Source organism: Canis aureus, chromosome X, assembly GCF_053574225.1.
Source record: "Canis aureus isolate CA01 chromosome X, VMU_Caureus_v.1.0, whole genome shotgun sequence".
NCBI classification, from domain to species: Eukaryota; Metazoa; Chordata; class Mammalia; order Carnivora; family Canidae; genus Canis; species Canis aureus.
In genome coordinates, this window is record NC_135649.1 from 77704396 (window position 1) to 77729944 (window position 25549).

Genomic DNA, 25549 nt, shown 5'->3' on the forward strand with positions numbered 1-25549 from the left:
TGTGTGAGACGGCAAAGAAAAGAACTCCACATTATACTCATGTAACGTATTCACCACTCACTACAATAGCCTGTCTACTACCTGGTACCTACACATTAATATCTACATTAGATTTTATAGAATAAAGGGAGTGTCCCTTCTGTCAGAGTCATTACAAAGATAAATTAATAAATGCAGTAAGAAAACAGCAATGCCTACCATGTTTTAGGGATATCCTGGACGTGAGAAATGAAAGAATGGATCATAGTCTTTGGCATCTGGGAATCTCACAACTATTTTGGTTAGGCAAACATAAACAGAAAAGCTGCGGAAGTGCAAAGAAAGGACACAGGGGAGGGAAGCCTGTGAGAAAAGCATATACAGCGGAGTTGTGGCCAAAGCAGCAAGAGGAAAACAAAGAGAGAAGTCTGAGGAGGAAAAGAGAGAGAAGTCTGTTTTGAATGTGAAAGAGCTCACCTGGACTCACCCAAGGCCACTGATCACTGAGTTCACGTTCTTGATTATGCTGAAGTAAGCCTGAATGACATCTGCAATTATTCTCTGAAAAACTAAAGTAACCTGATGGCAGTGTTGTATTCATCCAACTAGTTTTTATTGAAACCCAACACTGTTCATCAGTTCTTTTGTATTTGGGTTTATGAAGGGGGAAAAGTGGAGAATACAGTGGTATCAGAATATTCTGAACAAGATATGGGGATAAAAGCCACCACTACCAGACCACCCCAATCCTGTTCTTATGAACATGCATACAAGTAGAGACATTCTACGTTCTCTCATTTTCAATATATTATTTCCTGTGAACAAAATGACAATATAATAATAGCTATGTTTTTTGAGTGAGCATTATGTGTCATCATCCCTCATTTTCTGGGGACCAGGCTCCAGGTGCTGGGTGAGGCAGGCTATGGAGACATAGGGATGATTCTTATAGGATAACAGTGCTTGAGTAGTTCATAGTCTAGTAAGCAGACAACCACAGTGAAAATAATTAAAAGGCAAATATGATGAGAGCCATGGCAGGAGTGAGCTAGAGAAGCTTGAAACATGAACAAAGGAATTCAAGTTTTCAGGAACGGCTTCACAGAGGTGGTAACATAATATTATTATTCACATTTTTAGATGAGGTAACAGTGGGTCAGAGAGGTTAAGTCATTCATTCACCCAGCAGGTGATGAAGCCATTTATCAATCTAGATATGTTTAAATGCAAAGTTCTGAGAAAATGCAACATGTATTACAAAAATCCTTCCCTCATATTAGTATCGATTTTTACAATTCATATTCATCACCTCTACTTCAATTTGGTACTGTTTTTCATTCAATACATGCCTTTCTATTTCGTATTTTAAAATTGTATTGTGAGAATTATAGATTCACATGAAGTTGTAAGAAGTAATACAGATGAGATTTTGCAAAACTATAGTATAATATCACAATTAGAATATTGACATGGATGCAATCCACTGATCTTATTCAGATTTACCAGTGGTATTTATTTGTGTAGGAGTAGGTGTGTATTTAGTGCCATACAAGTTTATCACATGTGTAGACTTGTGTATCCAACACCACAGTAAAGATACTGATGTAGTCCTTTATCACAAGGATCACACACATGGCCCTTTTAATGACACACATCTTCCTGTGCTATGGTCCCTAACTCCCCTAATCTGGCAACCACAAATGGATTCTACATCTCTAAAATTTTATCATTTCAAATATGATGCAACAGTGAAATCATACAGCATGTAACCTTTTGGCTATATTTATTATTTCCTCAGTATACTTCTCTGAAGATTCATCCAAGTTGTTGAATGTATTAAGAGTTCAGGGGGCAGGGCAAGATGGCGGAAGAGTAGGGTCCCCAAGTCACCTGTCCCCAACAACTTACCTAGATAACTTTCAAATCATCCTGAAAACCTATGAATTCAACCTGAGATTTAAAGAGAGAACAGCTGGGACGCTACAGAGAGAAGAGTGTGTGCTGCTAACAAAGTAGGAAGACGGGAAAAAAAATAAAAAATAAAAATTAATCAAGTGGGAGAGGGGCCCCAACGAGGAGCCGGGCTGAGGCCAGGCAGCGAAGGCCTCCAGGACAGGAAAGCCCAGTCCCGGAGAAGCAGGAACTTTAAAAATCCGCACGGGATTCTTCCTGGATGGAAAGGCACTGAGCAAGGAACTCGGGCAGAAATGCAGGAGGGGCAGTGGAGCCTCCAGGTTCCCGGGGTCACTAACAGAGGAACTGATCCTGTGGGAGAGCACCACACACACAGTGGGCAGAGCTCAGTAAAGGGCTGGAGAGCGCCTGGCAGGGCCTCAGGGGAAGCTCAGCTGCGCCCTGCTGCCTTCGGGAGCCGCCGGGAGCGCGATTCTAGCAGCACAGGTCCCGGATCCCAGGGCACCGAACTGACACAGCCTAGGATCCTTCATTCCGCCTAAACAGGTGGAGGAGGGGAGGGCTCAGGACAGCAAGGACGCTACTGCCACCGGGCGGCCCCAGGCTATGCAGATCAGCACCGCTCCCCCCCCTCCCCCTCGCCGGTCCCCGGGATCATCCAGGGCAGTGCCGACTGGGAGACTGCAGTAGTTACTGTCGGAGCTGACTCCAGGGCTGGAGAGCTGGCCACGCCCAGTGTTGTCATCCCTCCTGGTGTCACCCTGTCCCTGGGATGTAGCGGGGCCTCCAGGGAAGGAACAGGGGCCTCACAGGATAACAGCTCCCACTGAGCCCAACACCTGGCAGGGGTAGGGGCAGCGCCCCCAGGTACACACACCTGACAATCAGCACAGCATGCCCCTTCCCAACTGGAAGGATAGGAGAAGAGCAAGTTCTTGACTGAGCAGTGCTAGAAAGCTCCAGGGGAGTCAAGGGACTTACAGTATATAGAAGCAGAAGATACTGCCTTGTTTTTTGTTTTGTTTTGTTTTTTTCTTTTTTTCTTCCTTTTCCCAGTACAACTCCTTTTCAGCCACTCTGCACTGAGCTAAATGACTAGAAAGAAGAACTCACCAGAAAACACAGAATCAGAAACAGTACTCTCTGCCACAGAGTTACAGAATTTACATTACAATTTGATGTCAGAAAGACAATTAAGAAGCACAATTATAAAGCTCCTGGTGGCTCTGGAAAAAAGCATAAAGGAATCAAGAGACTTCATGACAGCAGAATTTATATCTAATCAGGCTGAAATTAAAAATCAATTAAATGAGATGCAATTCAAACTGGAGTTCCTAACGATGAGGCTTAATGAGGTAGAAGAAAGAGTGAGTGACATAGAAGACAAGGTGATCCTTGCTAGGAAGGAAGCTGAGGAGAAAAGAGAAAAACAAAAACAAAAACAATTAAAGACCGTGAAGAAAGGTTAAGGAAAATAAATGACAACCTCAGAAGGAAAAAAATCTACATTGAATTGGGGTTCCAGAGGGTGCCAAAAGGGACAGAGGACCAGAAAGTGTATTTGAACAAATCATAGCTGAGAACTTCCCTAACTTGGGGAGGGAAACAGGCATTCAGATCGAGGAGAAAGAGAGATTCCCCATCCCCTAAAATCAATAAAAGCCTTCAACACCTTGACATTTAAGAGTGAAACTTGCAAATTCCAGGGATAAAGAGAAAGTCCTTAAAGCAGCAAGAGACAAGAAATCCCTAACTCATATAGGGATAAATACTATATTAACAGCAGACTTCTCCACAGAGACCTGGCAGGCCAGAAAGGGCTGGCAGGATATATTCAGGGTCCTATATGAGAAGAGCATGCAGCCAAGAGTCCTCTATCCAGCAAGGCTCTCATTCAGAATAGAAGGAGAGATAAAGAGCTTCCAAGATAGGCAGAAACTGAAAGAATATGTGACCACCAAACCAGCTCTGTAAGAAATAACAAGGGAGACTCTGTAAAAGAAAGAGGAAGTCCAAAGAAACAATCCACAAAAACAGGGACTGAATAGGTATCATGATGACACTGAATTGATATCTTTCAATACTAACTCTGAACGTGAATGGGCTTAATGATCCCATCAAAAGACGCAGGGTTTCAGAATGGATAAAAAAGCAAGACCCATCTATTTGCTGTCTACAAGAGACTCATTTCAGACCTAAGGACATCTACACCCTAAACATAAAAAGGTTGGAGAACAATTTACCATTCAAATGGTCCTCAAAAGACACAGGAGTAGCCATCCTCAGATCAGATAAATTAAAGTTTATCCAAAGACTGTTGTAAGAGATATAGCGGGACACTATATCAAACCTAACGGACCTATCCAACAAGAGGATCTAAATATCGTGAATATTTATGCCCCTGATGTAGGAGCCGCCAAGTATATCAATCAATTAACAACCAAAGTTAAGACATACTTAGATAATAATACACTAATGCTGGGATACTTCAAGACGGAACTTTCTGCAAACGACAGCTTTTCTACGCACAACATCTCCAAAGAAACAAGAGCTTTAAATGATACACCAGACCAGATGGATTTCACAGATATTTACAGAACTTTACATCCAAACACAACTCAATACACATTCGTCTCAAGTGCACATGGAACTTTCTCCAGAATAGACCACATACTGGGTCACAAATCAGGTCTTAACCAACACCAAAAGATTGGGATCATCCCCTGCATATATTCAGACCATAATTCTTTGAAACTAGAACTCAATCACAAGAAGAAATTTGGAAGAAATCAAACACGTGAAGGTTAAAGAGCATCCTGCTAAAAGATGAAAGGGTCAACCAGGAAATTAGAGAAGAATGAAAAAAAATTCATGGAAACTAATGAGAATGAAGATACAACTGTCCAAAATCTTTGGGATACAGCAAAAGCAGTCCTGAGAGGAAAATACATTGCCATACAAGCATCCCTCAATAAATTGGAAAAAACTCAAATACACAAGCTAACCTTCCACCTAAAGGAACAGGAAAAGAACAGCGAATAAAACCTACACCCAGCAGAAGAGAGTTAATAAAGATTCAAGCAGAACTCAATGAAATGGAGACCAGGAGAACTGTGGAACAGATCAACAAAACCAGGAGGTGGTTCTTTGAAAGAATTAATAAGATAGATGAACCATTAGCCAGCATTGTTAAAAAACAAAAGAGAAAAGACTCAAGTAAATAAAATCACCAATGAAAAAGGAGAGATCACAACTGGTACAAAGGAAATACAAACGATTTTGAAAACATATGATGAGCAGCTATACGCCAATAAATTAGGCAATCTAGAAGAAATGGATGCATTCCTGTAAAACCACAAACGACCAAAACTGGAACGGGAAGAAATAGAAACCTTGAACAGGCCGATAACCAGGGAGGAAATTGAAGCAGTCATCAAAAACCTCCCGAGACACAAAAGCCCAGGGCCAGATGGCTTCCCAGGGGAATTCTATCAAACGTTTAAAGAAGAAACAATACCTATTCTACTAAAGCTGTTTGGAAAGATAGAAAGAGATGGAATACTTCCAAACTCATTCTCCGAGGCCAGCATCGCCTTAATTCCAATACCAGACAAAGACGCCACCAAAAAGGAGAATTATAGACCAATATGCCTGATAAACACAGATGCAAAAATTCTCAACAAGATACTAGCCTATTGGATCCAACAGTATATTGAGAAGATTATTCACCATGACCAAGTGGGATTTATCCCCAGAATGCAAGGCTGGTTAAACACTCATAAAGCAGTCAGTGTGATAGACCATATCAACAAGAGAAAAAACAAGAACCATATGATCCTCTCAATAGATGAAGAGAAAGCATTTGACAGAAGACAGCATCCATTCCAGATCCAAACTCTTTAGGGTGTAGGGATAGAGGGAACATTCTTCAGCATATTAAAAGCCATCTACAAAAAGCCCACAGCAAATATCATTCCCAATGGGGAAACATTGGGAGCCTTTCCCCTAGATCCGGAACATGACAGGGATGTCCTTTCCCAGCACTGTTATTCAACATAGTAGTAGAAGTCCTAGACTCAGCAATCAGAAAACAAAAAGACATTAAAGGCATTCAAATTGGCAAAGAAGACATCCATCTCTCCCTCTTTGCAGATGACATAATAGTGTGCAGAGAAACCCCAAAAGACTCCACCACAAGATTGCTAGAACTCATACAGCAATTCGGCAGTGTGGCAGGATACAAAATCAATGCCCAGAAGTCAGTGGCATTTCTAGACACCAACAATGAGACTGAAGAAAGAGAAATTAAGGAGTCAATCATATTTACAATGGCACCCAAAAGCATAAGATACCTAGGAATAAACATCACCAAAGAGGTAAAGGATCTGTACCCTAAAAACTACAGAACACGTCTGAAAGAAATGGAGGAAGACACAAAGAGATGGAAAAATATTCCATGCTCCTGGATTGGAAGAATTAATATTGTGAAAATGTCAATGCTACCCAGGGAAACTTACTCATGCAATGCAATTTGTATGAAACTACCACGGACTTTCTTCAGAGAGTTGGAACAAATCATCTTAAGATTTGTGTGGAGTCAGAAAAGACCCCAAATAGCCAGGGGAATATTAAAAAGGAAAACCAGAGCTGGGGGCATCACAATGCCAGACTTCAGATTGTACTACAAAGCTGGGCTCATCAAGACAGTGTGTTCCCGCACGAAAACAGACACATAGGTCAATGGAATAGAATAGAGGACCCAGAAACGGGCCCTCAACATATGGTCAACTATTATCTGACAAAGCAGGAAATATTATCCACTGGAAAAAGGACAGTCTCTTCAATAAATGGTGCTGGGAAAATTGGACAGCCACATGCAGAAGAACTACACTAGACCATTCTCCTACACCATACACAAAGATAAACTCAAAATGGATGAATGATCTAAATGTGAGACAAGAATCCATCAAAATCCTCAAGGAGAACACAGGCCTTTTTGAACTTGGCGACAACAACTTAATGGAAGATACATCTATGACGGCAAGGGAAACAAAAGTAGACATGAACTATTCAGACTTATTCAACGTATAAAGCTTCTGCACGGCGAAAGAAACAGTCCACAAAACTAAAAGACAACCTACAGAATGGGAGAAGATATTTGCAAATGACATATCAGATAAAGGGCTAGTATCCAAGATCTATAAAGAACTTATTCAACTCAACAGCAAAGAAACAAACAATCCAATCATGAAATGGGCAAAAGACATGAACAGAAATCTCACAGAGGAAGACATAGACATGGCCCACAAGCACATGAGAAAATGATCGGCATCTCTTGCCATCAGGGAAATACAAAACAAAACCACAATGAGATGTGCCCTCATACCGGTGAGAATCGTGAAAATTAACAAGACAGGAAACAACAAATGTTGGAGAGGATGTGGAGAAAGGGGAACCCTCTTGCACTGTTGGTGGGAATGTGAACTGGTACAACCACTCTGGAAAACTGTGTGGAGGTTCCTCAAAGAGTGAAAAATAGATCTGCCCTACGACCCAGCAATTGCACTGTTGGGGATTTACCCCAAAGATACAGATGCAGTGAATCCCCGGGACACCTGTATCCCAATGGTTATAGCAGCAATGTCCACAATAGCCAAACTGTGCAAGGAGCCTCAGTGTCCATCGAAAGAATGGATAAAGAAGATGTGGTGTATGTATACAGTGGAATATTAATTACTCAGACATTAGAAACGACATATACCCACCATTTGCTTCGATGTGGATGGAAGTTGAGGGTATTATGCTGAGTGAAGCAAGTCAATCGGAGAAGGACAAACATTATATGGTCTCATTCATTTGGAAAATATAAAAATAGTGAAAGGGACTAAAGGGGAAAGGAGAGAAATTGAGTGGGAAATATCAGTGAGGGTGACAGAGCTTGAGTTACTCCTAACTCTGGGAAATGTACAAGGGGTGGTGGAAAGGGAGGTGGGCGGGGCTTGGGGTGAATGGCTGACGGGCACTGAGGGGGGCACTTGATGGGAGGAGTACTGGATGTTATGCTATATGTTGGCAAATTTAACTCCAATAAAAATATACAAAAAATAGTTCATTCCTTTTATTGCTGAGTAGAACTCTGTGCAATGGATGTATCATAGGTTGCTTAGCCATTCATCTGTTTGAAGGACATCAGGGCTGTTTCTAGTTTTTGGCTATTACCAACAATGTTGCTATGAGCATTTTTTATACGGAATTTTGGCAAATATTAATTTTTATTTATATGGTGTAAATGCCCAAGAGTAAAATGTCTAGGACGTACAGTTACTGTCTATTTAGTTTTTAAGAAACTACCAAACTGTATTGCAGAGTGGCAATGTCATTTTATGTTTCCAAGAAATACACATGAGTATAAGTGCTCCAGATTCTCCACACCTTCACCAGCATTTGGTATTGTCAGTATTATTTTGTTATTATTTTGGCCGGTGTGGCAAATATGTAGTGCTAGTTCATTGTCATTTTAATATGCTTTCTTAATGGCTAATGGTGTTTGTTATCTTTTTAGAGATTATTTGCCACATTATATCCTCTGCAGTGACATGGCTGTTCATGTTTTTGTCCACTTTCTAGTTGGCATATATACTTTTTAACTTTGGTCTCTTGAGAATTCTTTATATATTCTAAATACTAATCCTTTGTCAAATATATGGTTTGAAATACATCCTCCCAGACGGTAGCTTGTCTTTTCAATTTTACATGGGCTTTCACAGAGCAAAAGTGTTTAATTTTGATGAGGTTCAGTTTATCAATTTTTCTCTTTGTGGATCATGCTTTTGGTTTCAAGCCTAAGGACTCATTTCCTAACCTGAGATTTCAAAGATTTTGCTATCTATTTAAAATTTTTGTTATTGCCTTATGTTTTCCTTTTATGTTCATAATTTATCTTTTAAATTTTTTTATTGGAGTTCAATTTGCCAACATTTAGCATAACACCCAGTGCTTATCCCGCCAAGTGCCCCCGCTCAGTGCCGATCACCCAGTCACCCAAACCCCCCCGCCCACCTCCCCTTCCACTACCCCTTGTTCATTTCCCAGAGTTTAGGGGTCTCTCATGTTTTGTCACCCTCACTGATATTTTCACTCATTTTCTCTCCTTTCCCTTTATTCCCTTTCACGAATTATTATATTCCCCAAATGAATGAGACCATAAAATGTTTGTCCTTTTCCGATTGACTTATTTCACTCAGCATAATACCCTCCAGTCCCATCCACGTTGAAGCAAATGGTGGGTATTTCTCGTTTCTAATGGCTGAGTAATATTCCATTTTATACATATACCACATCTTCTTTATCCAATCATCTTTCGATGGACACCGAGGCTCCTTCCAGTTTGGCTATTGTGGACATTGCTGCTATAAACATCAGGGTGCAGGTGTCCCGGCGTTTCACTGCATCTGTATATTTGGGGTAAATCCCCAGCAGCGCAATTGCTGGGTCCTAGGGCAGATCTATTTTTCACTCTTTGAGGAACCTCCACACAGTTTTCCAGAGTGGCTGCAACAGTTCACATTCCCACCAACAGTGCAAGAGGGTTCCCCTTTCTCCACATGCTCTCCAACATTTGTGGTTTCCTGCCTTGTTAATTTTCCCCATTCGCACTGGGGTGAGGTGGTATCTCATTGTGGTTTTGATTGGTATTTCCCTGATGGCCAGTGATGCGGAGCATTTTCTCATGTGCTTGTTGGCCCTGCCTATGTCTTCCTCTGTGAGATTTCTGTTCATGTCTTTTGCCCATTTCATGATTGGATTGTTTGTTTCTTTGCTGTTGAGTTGAATAAGTTCTTTATAGATCTCGGATACTAGCCCTTTATCTGATAGGTCATTTGCAAACATCTTCTCCCAATCTGTAGGTTTTCTTTTAGTTTTGTGGACTGTTTCTTTTGCTCTGCAGAAGCTTTTTATCTTGATGAAGTCCCAATGATTCATTTCTGCTTTTGTTTCTCTTGCCTTCATGGATGTATCTTGCAAGAAGTTGCTCTGGCCAAGTTCAAAAGGGTGTTGCCTGTGTTCTCCTCTAGGATTTTGATGGATTCTTATCTCACATTTAGATCTTTCATCCATTTTGAGTTTATCTTTGTGTATGGTGTAAGAGAATGGTCTAGTTTCGTTCTTATGCATGTGGATGTCCAATTTTCCCAGCACCATTTATTGAAGAGACTGTCCTTTTTCCAGTGGATAGTCTTTCCTGCTTTGTCAAATCATAATTTGTTTTGAATGAACTTTTATATAATGTGTGAAGTTTAAGTCATGATTTATTTTTTGGACCTGTGGAAGTCCTGGTGCTAGTTGCTCTAGTACCATTTGTTGAAAACGCCATCCTTCTTCCATTGAATTGCTTTTGCACTCTTGTCAAAATTCAAGTCAGCATTTTTGTGTGAATCTATTTGAGGATTCTTGAACTAGTCCACTTATGCAAGTGTCTATCCCTCAGCCAACACCATACTGTTTTGATTACTGGAGCTAAATAATAATATACCAATAATATATGAATGTATTGGTAGAATAATTCCTTCCACTTTATTCTTTTTGAGGAGTTGTTGTTGTCTTGAATATTTGTAGCATATTTTATTACATGGTAATCTTTTCATTTAAGTTTATTCTTTTCTGGATCATTGTTGAATCAGATGCAGTTGAAAGAAATAATACACAGAGAGCCCAGTTGCCATCTGCTCAATTTCTTCCAATGGTAATATCTCACAAAACTATAATATAGTGACAAGGATATCAACCTTGATATAGGCAGGCTACAAAACATTTCCATCACAGGGATCTGTCATATTACCTTTTTAATTTTTTTTTTTTAACAACCGGACCCACTTTCTTTCCACTCTTAACATTCCTCAACCTGGCAGCCATCAGCCTGTGTCACATTTATTTTGTAATTTTAAGAATGGAATAATCCTGTATGTAACCTTCTGATATTGGCTTTTTTTCACTTACCATCATTCTCTGGCAATCTGCAAATAGAGTTGCATATGTAAATAGTTCATTTCTTACTGGTGAGCAATATTCCATGGCATGCGTACACCATAATCTGTGTAGCCATTTACCCACTGAATCCTTCAGAGGGTCCTTCCCAGGATTTGGCTATTTCAGATAAAGCTGCTATAAACATTTGTGCACAGATTTCTGTGTGAAAAATAGTTTTCATTATTCTGGAACAAATGACCAGAACTACAATCCTCCCACTTTATTCTTTTTTTCTCCACAGTGCTCAAATTTTATTTTTTATTTTATTATTTTATTTTTAAATTTAAATTCAATTAATTAACATATAGTTTGTTACTAGTTTCAAAGGTAGAGTTCAGTGTTTCATCAGCCATATATAACACCTAGTGCTCATTATATCATGTGCCCTCCTTCATGCCCATCACCAGTTATCCCATCCCCACCCCCCCTTCCCCTACAGCAACCCTCAGTTTGTTTCCTATGATTAAGAGTCTTTTATGATTTGTCTCCCTCTGTAGTTTCATCTTGTTTAATTTTTCCCTCTCTTCCTCTGTGCTCCTGTATTTTGTTCCTTAAATCCCACATACGAATGAAATAATATGATTTATGAGTCATCATGCCTTCCCATTTGTAAAATTATGATTCTTATAGTGGTTATTAGTTTTATGGCAGCATACTAACAACATTTTCCAGCTTTTTTGAGATATAATTGACATATAACAAATTATGATTAGTATAAGCTTTTCAATTTGCTCCAGATTGTAAATTGTAAGTGGAATGAAGCATCATTTCCAGTTGATAAACATACCCACAGATAATGTGATATCTCTTAAATTAAGATGTGTCAATTAAGCCAATAAACAATGGCAATAGGAAAACTATTGATAAAATATAACCAGGGAATGTTCATCTTAATACACACACACACACACACACACACACACACACACACATTTTTTAAGCAAAAAGACAATTATTTGAAAGAGGACAAATGGTAACCAGCTACCAGGAAAACAGGTAATGAGCTTGGTCAGGAGTACTTTTTTAAAGCCCACAATATAACTAGAAAGATGAAAAGAAGAATGGAGGAGAGTTTCAGTCCTATAGGAAGATATCCCAATAGCCTGTACCAAGGTCATACTTTCTGATCAAGAGATTATAAAAGCCATAAATAAAATCATCACCATGGGAAATGACAGACAGTGACTTTGAATACACAAGTAGAAAGGATATTGGTAAGAATAAGCATTCTGTGCCTTCAGGCTTTGGTGGATAGTTGGATCCCCCAAAACACAAGCAAAGACTGAAATCCAAATGAAAATTACTGTGAAGAAATAAAATAACTTTACAAATAAAAAATTAAATTAAATTAAATTAAATTAAATAACTTTACATGTCAAAAGTTTGGTGGCTTTAGAGAAATTCAGGTAATAATTTGCACATGTTATCAAGAAAGCTGGATGATACAATAAGCCATAAGTAAAGGAAATAGTTTCAGTAAATAAGCAGATGTGGTATTTAGTAAACTTAATGCCTAAAAGTACAATATTCCCTGAGATAGAACATAATGGACATGTTTGCCAAAAGTAAAGACCAATGAATGCTAGTGAGATGCAAAAATAAACCATAACATTTTGATAGGTGTTTTTCTGTCTCATTCTAATGTGAGCATCTTTAATAACATACTCCCAAGTATAGAGTTAACACTTAGGGGCTGGTTGATTTGATGTAACTGGCACTGAAAAGCACAGTTCTTTGAAGAAAAAGTCACCATATTTTCTTATTAAATTTCATGAAGCCTCATGAAATACAGAGAATAAAACAGTTTCATTTTATTTTTCATCCTCTGCTTTCTCCAATGGGTCTTTTTTTGGTTGATAATCCTTACGTTTCATTTAGGTTTTACTGTCTTCAATTATCTTACTTTTAGCTCCTTGTCTGTCATTTGGCTATACCAAAATGCCAGGTAAGTTCTGAGTCATTTGCACAACCGTGGACCAATGTAGAGCGTTTCCATCTAAATGAGTCTTCACCAGCAGGCCAGCTGTGTGTGGTCACTTCTGGAATGCGGAGGGTGGGCCCTGCCACCAGAGACCATTTGAAGCATAGCAGCTCACACTGGCACTCAGCTTCCTTGTCGCTGGGCTCCTGACCAGACAAGTTGTGAGATTGCCACCCAGGCAGTTGCAGCAAAGGGCCCTGATTGACTGCCAGGGAGAAGGCAGGAACCCCGTGGGTCTGCTGCTCTGCTCTGCAGCGCCCTGTGCTCTCCCTGGAGGAGGAGCCAGAGGACAGGGTGGCAGAGCTGCCAGCAGTGTCTGAGGGCTTGTGGCCAGGAGGTGTGGGCATAGGTGCCAAGCTGAGCGCTGATTTTGTATCCTCAGACCTGACTGAAACTCATTTCTTTTTGCTTTTTGTTTGTTTGGTTGGTTGGTTCTGTGTGTGTCTGTTGTAGATTTCTTGGCATTTTCTTTATTTTTATTTTTTATTTTTTTTAATTTTTATTTATTTATGATAGTCACACACACACACACAGAGAGAGAGAGAGAGAGAGAGAGAGGCAGAGACACAGGCAGAGGGAGAAGCAGGCTCCATGCACCGGGAGCCCGACGTGGGATTCGATCCAGGGTCTCCTGGATCGCGCCCTGGGCCAAAGGCAGGCGCCAAACCGCTGCGCCACCCAGGGATCCCCTTTATTTTTTAATTTAAATTCGAGCCCGGCTAGCTCAGTCGGTAGAGCATGAGACTCTTAATTTAAATTCGATTAGTATAACACCCAGTGCTCATCACATTACGTGCTTTCCTTAATGCCTGTCACTCAATACATTTTCTATATAGACAATATTATCTACAATTAGGGGCAGTTTTATTTCTTCTTTTCCCATCAATATGCTTTTAATTAGTTTTATTATCTTATTTTAAGGGCTAAGTTTTGTTTTGTTTTGTTTTGTTTTGTTTGAGCAAGAGTAGAGAGATCAGACATCATTTCCTTCTTTTCAAACTTAGTTGTAGACAGCCTTAGCTGTAGGATTGTTTGTTTGTTTGTTTGTTTGTTTTTTAAATGCTATCAAGTTTAGGAAATTCACCACTGTCCTAAATTTCTGAAAGTTTGTACTGTGACTTGATGTTGGATTTTGTCAGTAACCTTGTGTGTTCCTTGATATAACCATATTATTTTTACTATTTAGTTTATTTGGATTACATTAATTGAATTTTGAATGTTGCAGCAACACTGCATACCTGGAAAAGCTCCCACTGGTCAAGATGTATAATTTGTTTTTATGCAGTGTTGGATTTAATTTGGTCATATTTCATTAACAGTTTTTGTGCCTATGTTCATAAGAGATTTGATAACGTAGTGACTTTTTTGGTAGTCTGCAGCTGGTTTACATATCAGGTTAATATTGGCCTCATCCAATGTGTTGGGAAGGTTTTCTTCCTTGTTTCTTTTGAAAGAGATTGTGTAGACTGGTGTTACTTCTTTAACTGATTCATAGAATTTTCCAATTAAATCATCTGGGCCTGGGACTCTTTTTTTGGAAGATTTTTTAAATTAAAAATTTCAATTCCTTTAATAGTTTTAGTGCTATTCAGGTGTCCGTTTAATCTTTTATGAGTTTTGATAGTTTTTGGGTTTTGAGGAATTGCTCCATTTCTTCTAAATTAGTGAGTTTATGAGCATATAGTTGTTCATGGTATTCCCATATCATGGCTGCAGACTCTGGAATGATTGGTTTTGATGATTTGTGCCATCTCTCTTTTGTATTTCTATCAGTATTGCTAGAGCTTATACATTTCAGTAATAGTTTTGAAAAAACTACATTTAATTTTTTTTCTCTGCTATTTTCCTATTTTCAATATGACTTCCATCCTGGTGTTTATTATTTCCTTTGCTGTTATTTTGTTTACTTTTCTTTTCTTTTTCTAGTTTCCCTGTAAGGAGTTTGAACTTGCGGCACCTGGGTGGCTCAGTGGTTGAGCGTCTACGTTGGCTCAGGGTGTGATCCCACCTGGAATCAAGTCTCACATCAGGGTCCCCACAGGGGGCCTGCTTCTTCCTCTGCCTATGTCTCTGCCTCTCTCTCTGTATGGCTCTCATGAATAAATAAATAAAATTTAAAAAAAAAAGAAAAGACAAACAAAATTGATAAACCTCTGTCCGTGCTTTCTGGAAGAAAAGATGCAGACTGCTAATATCAAAAATGAGAGCAGTGTCTAGCTGGCTCAGTTGGTAGAACATGCGAATCTTGATCTCAGGTTTGTGAATTTGAGCCCCACATTGAGTGTGGAACTTACTTAAAAAAATCTTTTTAAAAAATGAGAGAGAGAGAGATCACTACCAATTACATAGGTATTGAAAGGATAATAAAGTAATATAATGAACAAGTGTACACCCATAACCTTGACAGACCCAATGAAATGAGCAATTCCTAGAAAGACAAACTCAGCTAAAACTCACACAAGAAACAATAGAGAGGAAATAGACACTCCAAATAGCTCTATATCTATTTTAAGAATCGATTCAATATTTAATAACCTTCTAACATAGAAAACAACAGGCCAAGATGGGTTGGCTTTTGAATTCTAACATACATTGAAGTAAGAAATTATACCAATTCTGTACAATCTACTCCAGAAGATAGGAGCAGGTGGAATATTTCCTAACTCAGTCTAAGAGGCCAGCATTACCTTAATACCAAGCCCAAATACAGACCTTATAAAATACAAAAACTACAGATTAATCTCTCTCCTAACACAGATGCAAAATACTCAACAAAGTATTAGCAAACCAAATGCAATAATCTATAAAAACAACCATACACTGTGACTATTTGGGATTTATCCAGGTATTTAAGACTGGTTCAACATTTGAAAATCAGTTAATGGAATCTATCATATCAATAGACTGAGGAAGATAAATCACATGATCATATACAGATGCAGCAATAGCAGTGGACAAAATCCAAAATCCAACACCCATTTATGATAAACAGTTTTAGCAAATTATGAACAAGGGGAACTTTCTCAACCTGAGAAAGACCGCTTTAGCCAGCCCACTATCTGAGCCTAAAGTCCATGAAAAGACACACTGAAGAGGGTAAGAAGTGCAGTTTCACTTTGCTTACATCACCCTTCCCCCAAAGCACAGCTCAGTTCCAAGAGAGCTCCTCTCAGCCCATGATTTATCCCACGGATGGAAGTAAAATCTTAGCGAGCTTCCCCATCCAATCAGGTTGCTACCCAAGAAACCCACTTCTTTTTCGCCCTTCCAAGAATACTGAGGTGATCATCATGTCTTAGTGGATGGGAGAAGTTGGGTGCAGGGAAGAGAAATGGGTAGGTACTCAAAAGTCAGGGTTCCGTTTCGACAAAGAGCCATGGGTTTTACTAGCTGCTTCACAGACCCCATCAGGAAGATCCTTCCCCTAACTGGTCCATCGGAGCTTCCAAATGATGGCACTCCACTCCTTTCACCATGGGCAGCTCCCATGTGTGACCCTACAGTTGATGAGTGGGAGTCTCTGCAGACAGCTTGAGAGAGTATGCAGACAGCCATCTTGACTATGCAGCATTGGGAGAAGACATACAAACCTGAGAACTTCAGGACACTGATCCATGGAAAACAAACAGGGAGCACTCAGCACCTTTCCTGGCATCGTGGGATCAAGAAAAGTTATACAATTTTAGGAATTATCTCCCCCCACTTCCATGCAGTGAGTGCATCCATGGAAAAGACCTGAATGCACCTCAGAATCTTTAGCTGGGCTGACGGGTAAAGATATGTCTCCCGTACCGAGCCAGTACAGACTAGAGGAGGTGACTGCATCTTCAAGTATATAGACAGCAACACAAGACTTCAAAGAACAAAGAATATCAAGGAAACATGACACGACCAAAGGAACACAAGTAGATCCCCAGAGAAATGGAGATCTACAAATTGTCTGACAGAAATTCTAAATAATTGCTTTAAGGAAGCTCAGTGAGCTATATGAAAACAGAGTTAGCTAACTCGATGCTCTAATGGTGGGCTGGAACTATGAAAGGATACTAATTAGTAACATGAAATCATATGAAAGTATAAAACTCATTGGTAAATTTAGATATACAGTCAAACTCAGAATACTCAACATTGTAATGGCTGTATGTAAATCACTTTTAACTCTATTATAAACGTTAAAAAAGAAAATAATTCAAATTAGGCACAGTAAAATAATTTTAAAATGGATAAGAAAATAAAACAATATATATTGTATCATCAAAAACATGAATATGAGGAGGAATAAGAGTGCAGAATTTTTTTATCAGATCAAAGTTAAAGTGTAAAAAAATATTAGTGTTATCAGGTTAAAGTAGTTTGCTATAAGATAATTAATATAAGTCTCAGATGGGCAGGGCAAGATGGTGGAAGAGTAGGGTCCCCAAGTCACCTGTCCCCACCAACTTACCTAGATAATATTCAAATCATCCTGAAAACCAACGGACTTGACCTGAGATTTAAAGAGAGAACAGCTGGAATGCTACAGAGAGAAGAGTTTGCGCTTCTAACAAGGTAGGAAGACAGAAAAGAAAGAGAAAGGAAAGAAAGAAAGAAAGAAAGAAAGAAAGAAAGAAAGAAAGAAAGGTGGGAGGGAGGGAGGGAGGGAGGGAGGGAAGGAAGGAAGGAAGGAAGGAAGGAAGGAAGGAAGGAAGGAAGGAAGGAAGGAAAAAAGGAAGAAAGGAAGAAAGGAAGGAAGAAGAGAAAGAAGAAAAGAAAGAAAGAAAGAAAGAAAGAAAGAAGAGAGAAAGAAAGAAAGAAAGAAAGAAAGAAGAGAGAAAGAAAGAAAGAAAGAGAAAGAAAGAAAGAAGAAAGAAAAGAAAGAAAGAAAGAAAGAAAGAAAGAAAGAAAGAAAGAAAGAAAGAAAGAAAGAAAGAAAGAAAGAAAATCCAGTTGGGGAGGGGCCCCGAGAGGAGCTGGGGAGGGTGGTGGGTGGCAAAAGCCTCCAGGACAGGAAAGCCCAGTCCTGGGGAAGCAGGAACTTTAAAAATCCGCACCGGATTCTTCCCACAGGGAAAGGTGCTCTCAGGGAACTCTGGCAGGAACCCAGGAAGAGCAGTGGAGCCTCCAGGTTCCCGGGGTCACTAACGAAGTGCGCCCCGGGGAGAGCATGTCACAAACCTCGGGCCAAGCTCAGTAAAGGGCGGAAGCATGCCCTCCCCTCCCCGGGGCCTCGAGAGCAACTCAACCTGCGGACCCATGAATACGATTCCAGCAGCCCAGGCCCCGGATGCCAGGGTGCCAGGGGACACAGCCCAGAATCCTGCAATACCCTCAGGACAGGCAGAGACCGGAAGGGCCCAGGACAGCAAGGACGCTTCTGCCACTAGGTGCCCCGAGCTGTGCAGATCAGCACCACCACCCCCACCCCCCCCCACCCCCGTCTCCGGGAGCATCCTGGCCAGTGCGGACTGGGAGCTGTGGTAGTTACTGCAGGAGCAGGAGCTGAATCCAGGGCTGGAGAGCTGGCCGCCACCGTGGGGTTGTTCCTCCTGGTGTCACCCTATGCCTGGGACAGAGCAGGGCCACCAGGGAACAGAGGCCTCACGGGGTAAACAGCTCCCACTGAGCCATGCACCTGGCAGGGGGCGGGGCAGCTCCTCCAGGTGCACACACTTGAGGATCAACACAGCAGCCCCCACCCCCACCCCCACCCCCAAGAAAACCAGCAGGAAGGACAGGGAAGAGCAAGTTCTTGACCAAGTAGCGCTGGAAAGCTCCAGGGGAAGTCGAGGGATTTACAGTATATAGAACCAGAGGATATCCCGCCTTGTTGGGTTTTTTTGTTTGTTTGTTGTTTCTTTCTTTCTTTTTTCTTTTTTTTTCTCTTTTTTCCTTCCTTTTTCCAGTACAACTCCTTTTTAGCCACTCTGCCCTGAGCAAAATCACTTGAAAAAGAACTCACCACAAAACAAAGAATCAAAACCAGTACTCTCTGCCAAAGAGTTACAGAATTTGCATTACAATTTGATATCAGAAAGCCAATTCAGAAGCACAATTATAAAGCTACTGGTGGCGCTAGAAAAAAGCATAAAGGAATCAAGAGACTTCATGACTCCAGAATGTAGACCTAATCCGGTCTAAATTAAAAAAACAATTAAAGGAACATGAGAGACTCCTAACTCTGGGAAACGAACTAGGGGTGGTGAAAGGGGAGGTGGGCCGGGGGGGGGAGGGGCTGGGGGTGACTGGGTGACAGGCACTGAGGTGGGCACTTAACGGGATGAGCACTGAGTGTTATTCTATATGTTGGCAAATTGAATACCAATAAAAAATAAATTTATTAAAATAAATAAATAAATAAATAAATAAATAAATAAATAAATAAATATAAAAATCAATTAAATGAGATGCAATCCAAACAGGAGGCCCCAATGACAAGGGTTAATGAGGTAGAAGAAAGAGTGAGTGACATAGAAGACAAGTTGATGGCAAGGAAGGAAGCTGAGGAAAAAAAGACAAAAACAAAGACCATGAGGAATGGTTAAGGGAAATAAATGACAGCCTCAGAAGGAAAAATCTACATTGAATTGGGGTTCCAGAGGGTGCCGAAAGGGACAGAGGACCAGAAAGTGTATTTGAGCAAATCATAGCTGAGAACTTCCCTAACTTGGGGAGAGAAACAGGCATTCAGATCCAGGAGATAGATAGCTCCCCGCTAAAATCAATAAAAGCCATCCAACACCTCGACATTTAATAGTGAAACTTGGAAATTCCAAAGATAAAGAAAAGATCTGTAAAGCAGCAAGAGACAAGAGATCCCTAATTTATATGGGGAGAAATATTAGCCCTTTAGCTGCAAATGATATATATTTGCAAATATCTCCTCCCATCCTGTAGGTTGTCTTTTAGTTTTGTTGACTGTTTCTTTGGCTGTGCAGAAGCTTTTGATCTTGATGAAGTCCCAATAATTCATTCTTGCTTTTGTTTCCCTTGCCTTCATAGATGTATGTTGCAAGAAGCTGCTGTGGCCAAGTTTAAAAAGGGTGTTGCCCGTGTTCTCCTCTAGGATTTTGATGGATTCTTGTCTCACATTTAGATCTTTCATCCATTTTGAGTTTATCTTTGTGCATGGTATGAGAGAATGGTCTAGTTTCATTCTTCTGCACGTGGCTGTCCAATTTTCCCAGCACCATTTATTGAAGAGACTGTCCTTTTCCCAGTGGATAGTACTTCCTGCTTTGTCGAATAATAGTTGACCGTATGTTGAGGGCCCGTTTCTGGGTCCTCTATTCTGTTCCATTGATCTATGTGTCTGTTTTTGTGCCAGTACCACACTGGCTTGATGACCACAGCTTTGTAGTACATCTTGAAATCCAGCATTGCGATGCCCCCGGCTCTGGTTTTCTTTTTTAATATTTCCCGGGCTATTCGGGGTCTTTTCGGATTCCACACAAATATTAAGATGATTTGTTCAAACTCTCTGAAGTCCGTGGTAGTTTGATAGGGATTGCATTAACTGTGTAAATTGATCTGGGTAGCATAGACATTTTCACAATATTAATCCTTCCAATCTATCAGCATGGAATATTTTTCCATCTCTTTGTGTCTTCCTCAATTTCTTTCAGAAGTGTTCTGTACTTTTTAGGGTATAGATCCTTTATCTCTTTGGTGAGGTTTATTCCTAGTTATCTTATGTTTCTGGGTGCAATTGCAAATGGGATTGACTCCTCAATCTCTCTTTCTTCAGTCTCATTGTCCGTGTATAGAAATGCCACTGTTTTCTGGGCATTGATTTTATATCCTGTCAAACTGCCAAATTGCTGTATGAGTACTAGCGATCTTGGGGTGGAGTCTTTTGGGTTTTCTACGTACAATATCATGTCATCTGCAAAGAGGGAGAGTTGGACTTCTTCTTTGCCAATTTGGATGCCTTTTATTTCTTTTTGTTGCCTGATTGCTGAGGCTAGGACTTCTAGTACTATGTTGAATAGCAGTGGTGAGAGTGGACATCTCTGGCGCCTTCCTGATCTTAGGGGAAAGGTTCCCAGTGTTTCCCCCTTGAGAATGATATTTGCTGTGGGCTTTTCGTGGATGGCTTTAAGATGCTGAGGAATGTTCCCTCTATAACTACACTTTGAAGAGTTTTGATCAGGAAGGATGCTGTCTTTTGTCAAATGCTTTCTCTGCATGTATCGAGAGGCTCATATGTTTCCTCTTTTTCTCTTGTTGTTATGATCTATCATGTTGATTGTTTTATGAGTAATGAACCAACCCTGCATCCCAGAGATAAATCCCACTTGGTCATGGTGAATCATCTCCTTAATGTACTGTTGGATCTAATTGGTTAGTATGTTGTTGAGAATTTTTGCATTTCTTTTCATCAGAGATATTAGTCTATAATTCTCCTTTTTGGTGGGGTCGTTCTCTGGCTTTGGGATTAAGGTGATGCTGGCCTCATAAATCGAGTTTGGAAGCATTCTCTCCCTTTCTATCTTTTGGAACAGCTTTAGTAGAATAGGTATTGTTTCCTTAAACATTTGATAGAATTCCACTGGGAAGCCACCTATCCGGGACTTTTGTGACAGGATGTTTTTGATGATTTCTTCAATTTCTTCCCCGGGTATTGGCCTGTTCGGGTTGTGTATTTCTTCTTGTTCCAGTTTTGGTAGTTTGTGTTTTTCCAGAAATGTGTCCATTTCTTCTAGATTGCCTAATTTATTGGTGTATAACTGCTCATAATATGTCTTTAAAATCGTTTGAATTTCCTTGGTATTGGTTGTGATCTCTCCTTTTTTAATCATGGTTTTATTAATTTGAGTCTTTTCTCTTTTGTTTTTAATACAGCTGGCTAATGATTTACCTATCTTATTCCTTCTTTCAAGGAACCAACTCCTGATTTTGTTGATCTATTCTACAGTTCTTCTGGTCACTATTTCATTGAGTTCTGCTCGAATCCTTATTAACTCTCTTCTTCTGCTTGGTGTACGTTTTATTTGCTGTTCTTTTTCCAGTTCCTTTAGGTGCGAGATTAGTTTTTGTATTTGAGTTTTTTTTCCAAATTTTTGAGGGAGGCTTGTATTGTGACGTATTCCCCTCTTAGGACTGCTTTTGCTGTATCCCAAAGATTTTGAACAGTTGTATCTTCATTCTCGTTAGATTCCATGAATTTTTAAATTCTTCTTTACTTTCCTGGTTGACCCATTCATCCTTTAGCAGGATGCTCTTTACCCTCCACTTGTTTGAGTTTCTTCCAAATTTCTTCCTCTGATTGAGTTCCAGTTTCAAAGCATTATGGTCTGAAAATATGAAGGGCCATTCCTAATCTTTTGGTATCAGTTAAGACCTGATTTGTGACCCAGTATGCGGTCTATAATGGAGAAAGTTCTATGCGCACCTGAGAAGAATGTGTATTTAGTTGTGTTCAGATGCAAAGTTCTGTCTATATCTGTAAAATCCATCTGGTCCAGTGCATCATTCAAAGCTCCTGTTTTGGGACACCTGGGTGGCTCAGCGGTTAAGCACCTGCCCCTGGTTCAGGGTGAGATCCTGCAGTCTCAGTATCGCGTCCCACATCAGGCCCCCTGCCTGGAGCCTGCTTCTCCCTCTGCCTACGTCTCTGCCTTTATCTCTCTATGTCTTTCATGAATAAATAAATAAAATCTTTAAGAAAAATAAAGCGCCTGTTTCTTGGGTGATGTTGTACTTAGATTATCTGTCATTTGCAGAAAGTGCCATGTTGAAGTCTCCTACTATTAGTGTATTGTTATCGAAGCATGTTTTTACTTTGGTTATTAATTGACTGACAGACTTGGCAGCTCCCACATTATGGGCATAAATATTCATGATTGTTAGGTCTTCTTGTTGGATAGAGCCTTTAAGTATGATATAATGTCCCTCTTTATTTCGTACTACAGTCTTTGGGATGAACTTTAATTTATCTGATATGAGGATCGCTACCTCAGCTTTCTTTTGTGGACCATTTTAATGGCAAATGGTTCTCCACCCCTTCATTTTCAGGCTGGAGGTTTCCTTAGGTCTAAAGTGAGTCTCTTGTAGACAGCAAAAAGATGGGTATTGCTTTTTATCCAGTCTTAAACCCTGCATCTTTTGAAGGGATAATTTAGCCCATTCAGGTTCAGAGTTACTATTGAAAGATATGAATTCAGTGTCATCATAATACCTTTTCAGTCTGTGTTTTTGTGGATTATTTCGTGGGCTTCCTCTTTCTTTTACAGGGTCCCCCTTAATGTTTCTTGCAGAGCTGGTCTGGTGGTCACATATTCTTTCAGTTTCTGCCTATATTGGAAACTCTTTATGTCTCCTTCTCTACTGAATGAGAGCGTTGCTGGATAAAGTATTCTTGGCTGCGTGTCTTTCTCATTTAGGACCCTGAATATATCCTGCCAGCCCTCTCTGGCATGCCAGGTCTCTGTGGAGAGGTCTGCTATTAATCTAATATTTCTCCCCATATAGGTTAAGGATCTCTTGTTTCTTGCTTCTTTAAGGATTTTCTCTTTATCTTTGGAATTTACACGTTTCACTATTAAATGTCAAGGTGTTGAATGGTTTTTATTGATTTGGGGCGACATCTATTTCCTGGATCTGAATGCTTGTTTCCCTCCCCAAATTAGGGAAGTTCTCAGCTATGATTTGTTCAAATATGCTTTCTGTCCCTCTATTCCTCTCGGTGCTCTCTGGAACCCTAATTAAATGTAGATTTTTCCTTCTGAGGCTGTCATTAATTCCCCTTAATCTTTCCTCATTTTTTTAAAAAAATATTTGTTTGTTCATGAGAGACTCAGACTGAGAGAGAGTGAGAGAGAGAGAGACAGAGACACAGGCAGAGGGAGAAACAGGCTCCATGCAGGGAACCTGATGTGGGACTCGATCCCAGGACTCCAGGATCATGCCCTGGGCCTAAGGCAGGCGCTAAAGCACTAAGCTACCCAGGGATCCCCACCTCATGGTCTTTTAATTGCTTTTCTCTTTTTACCTCAGCTTCCTTCTGAGCCATTAACTTGTCTTCTATACCACTCACTCTCTCTTTTACCTCATTAACCACTGTCATTAGGACCTCCCTTTTGGATTGCATGTCATTTAATTCATTTTTCATTTTGCCTGATTAGATCTAAATTCTGCTGTCATGAAGTCTCTTGATTCCTTTATGCTTTTTTTCCAGAGCCACCAGTAGCTTTATAATTGTGCTTCTGGGCGAGAGAAACAAAAGCAAAAATGAACTATTGGGACTTCATCAAGATAAGAAGCTTTTGCAGAGCAAAAGAAACAGTCAACAAAACTAAAAGACAACCTACAGAATGGGAGAAGATATATGCAAATGACGTATCAGATAAAGGACTACTATCCAAGATCTATAAAGCACTTATTCAATTCAACAGCAAAGAAACAAACAATCCAATCATGAAATGGGCAAAAGACATGAACAGAAATCTCACAGAGGAAGACATAGACATGGCCAACAAGCATATGAGAAAATTCTCTGCATCACTGGCCATCAGGGAAATACCAATCAAAACCACAATGAGATACCACCTCACCCCAGTGAGAATGGGGAAAATTAACAAGGCAGGAAACCACAAATGTTGGAGAGGATGTGGAGAAAGGGGAACCCTCTTGCACTGTTGGTCGGAATGGGAACTGGTGCAGCCACTCTGGAAAACTGTGTGGAGGTTCCTCAAAGAGTGAAAAATAGATCTGCCCTATGACTCAGCAATTGCACTGTTGAGGATTTAGCCCAAAGATACAGATGCAGTGAAACACCCGGACACTGCATCCCAATGTTTCTAGCAGCAGTGTCCACAATAGCCAAACTGTGGAAGGAGCCTCGGTGTCCATCAAAAGGTGAATGGACAAAGAAGATGTGGTCTATGCATACAATGGAATATTACTCAGCCATTAGAAAGGACAAATACCCACCATTTGCTTTGACGTGGATGGAACTGGAGGGTATTATGCTGAGTGAAATAAGTCAATTGGAGAAGGACAAACATTATATGGTCTCATTCATTTGGGGAATATAAAAGATAGTGGAAGGGAATAAAGGGGAAAGGAGAAAAAATGAGTGGGAAATATCGGAAAGGGAGACAGAACATGAGAGACTCCTAACTCTGGGAAATGAACAAGGGGTGGTGGAAAGGGAGTTGGGCGGGGGGTGAGGGTGACTGGGTGATGGCACTGAGGGGGGCACTTGATGGGATGAGCACTGGGTGTTATGCTACATGTTGGCAAATTGAACTCCAATAAAAAAATAAAAATAAATAAAGGCTGAGTAATATTCCATTATATACATATACCACATCATCTTTATCCATTCGTCTTTCAATGGACACTGAGGTATGTGGTCTAGTCTGGAGTAAGTTTCATGTGTACTTGAGAAGAATGTGTATTCAGTTACATTCACGTGGAATGTTCTGTATATATGTCTGTGAAATCCATTTGATCTAGTGTATCATTCAAAGCCCTTGTTTCTTTTGATGATGTTCTGCTTAGAAGTTGTGTCATTTGGTGAGACAGCCATGTGGAAGTCCCCTACTATTAGTGTATTTTTATTTAACTATCTCTTTACTTTGGTTATTATTGATATACTTGGTGGCTCCCACAGTAGGCAAATAAATATTCATGATTGTTAGGTCTTCTTGGATAGCCTCTTTAAAA

General features: G+C 40.1%; 1 pseudogene; it reads right to left on the reverse strand.

Annotated features, from left to right (window-relative positions):
- Positions 1-11513: 11513 nt before the first annotated feature.
- On the reverse strand, positions 11514-12673 carry LOC144308904 (putative G-protein coupled receptor 160; annotated as a pseudogene).
- Positions 12674-25549: the final 12876 nt, after the last annotated feature.